The following is a 2081-nucleotide window of genomic DNA, read 5'->3' as shown; positions in this document are numbered from 1 at the left end:
TTAGCTCAGAAACCCTCTCACCAATATATTTACTTTCATTATTCAGAAAACATAATTCTTAAGAAAATATTTTTTATTTAATAAAAATTTAATAATGGTAATGACAGATTTTTTCCTCTCATAAAACCTGAGCGCAATCTCCCAGAAATACACACATATTCAGTGAGAATGGTGCCTCTGAAGAGGAAATAATGTATAGGTCATCCAAGTGGAGAAAGGATATGAACAGGGTACCTGAAAGAAGTAGCACATAAGCAGGGATTATTTGTGTCCAAGACCTACTCAAATAAGGAAGAAACTCATATCTGCCACAAAATTATGGATGTCTTCTAGTGACATTAATTTGCTTTTCTTTACTTGATTTACTACCTGCCAGGTACATCTCATTTATTCTCTGTGGATGTTCTTCAACCATCCAGATATATTTGAGTTTACCTAGTATCCTATCCAACGTCTACTAGGATGTTAGGGTTAATAAGCTTTTCCCCTGAAGAATGGTTTTTGTTGTGTAATTTTCCAGCTGTCTGACTTTAAAAAAAATTTATTTTTAATTTTCAACATTCATTTCCACAAAATTTTGAGTTCCAAATTTTCTCTCCATTTCTCCCTTCCCCTCACCCCAAGACACCATGCATTCTGATTACCCTTTCCCCCCAATCTCCCCTCCCTCCTATCACACCCCTCTCTTCCCATATTTTCATCATCTCTCTTTTCTTGTAGGGCAAGATAGATTTCTATACCTTATTACCTGTATTTCTTATTTCCCAGTTGCATGCAAAAACAATTCTCAACATTCATTCCTAAAACTTTGAGTTCCAACTTCTCTCCCTTCCTCCTTCCCCACCCATCCCCACCTAGAAGGTAAGCAATTCAATATAGGTTATACATGTGTAGTTATGCAAAAGAATTCCATCATAGTCATGTTGTGAAAAACTAACTACATTTCCCTCCATCCTATCCTACCCCCCATTTATTCTATTCTCTCTTTTGACCTTGTTCCTTCCCCAAAAGTGGTTACTTCTAATTACCCCTCCTCCCATTTGCCCTCCCTTCTGTCATCCCCCCACCCCACTTATCCCCTTTCACCCTCCTTTCCTGTAGTGTAAGATAGATTTTCATGCCAAATTAAGTGTGCATTTTATTCCCTCCTTAAGCCAACTGTGATGAGAGTAAGCTTCACTTTTTCCATCTTATCTCCCCTTTTTCCCCTCCACTGAAAAAGCTTTTTCTTTCCTCTTTTATGTGAGATAATTTGCCCCTTTCAATTTCTCCCTTTCTCTTCCCAATATATTCCTCTCTCACCTCTTAATTTTATCTTTTTAGATATCATCCCTTCCTATTCAACTCACCTATGCCCTCTGTCTATGTATATATGTGTATAATCCCTCCAACTACCCAAATACTGAGAAAAGTTTCAAGAGTTACAAATATTATCTTTCCATGTAGGAATGTAAACAGTTCAACTTTAGTAAATCTCTTAGGATTACTCTTTCTTGTTTACCTTTTATTGCTTCTCTTGATTCTTGTGTTTGAAAGTCAAATTTCTATTTAGCTCTGGTCTTTTCATCAAGAATGCGTGAAACTCCTCTATTTCATTAAATGACCATTTTTTCCCTTGAAAAAATATAAAATAAAATATAATATATAATAATAATATAATATAATATAAAATTATACTCAGTTTTGCTGAGTAGGTGATTCTTGGTTTTAATCCTAGTTCCTTTGACTTCTGAAATATCTTATTCTAAGGCCTTCGATCCCTGATAGAGCTTGTGTTATCCTGATTGTTTTTCCACAGTACTCACATTGTTTCTTTCTGGCTGCATGCAATATTTTCTCCTTGACCTGGGAACTCTGGAATTTGGCTACAATATTCCTAAGAGTTTTTCTTTTCAAATCTCTTCTGGAGGGGATTGGTAGATTCTTTCAATATTTATTATTGAAATCAGTATTCAATATTGATTGAATATCAATATTCAATATTTTACCCTCTGGTTCTAGAATACCAGGGCAGTTTTCTTTGATAATTTTGTGAAAGATGATGTCTAGGCTCACTTTTTGATCATGGCTTTCTGGTAGTC

Source organism: Notamacropus eugenii, chromosome 3 (assembly GCF_028372415.1).
Source record: "Notamacropus eugenii isolate mMacEug1 chromosome 3, mMacEug1.pri_v2, whole genome shotgun sequence".
Lineage (NCBI taxonomy): Eukaryota > Metazoa > Chordata > Mammalia > Diprotodontia > Macropodidae > Notamacropus > Notamacropus eugenii.
The sequence above is the reverse complement of the archived record's forward strand: the minus strand, read 5'-3'. Positions refer to the sequence as shown.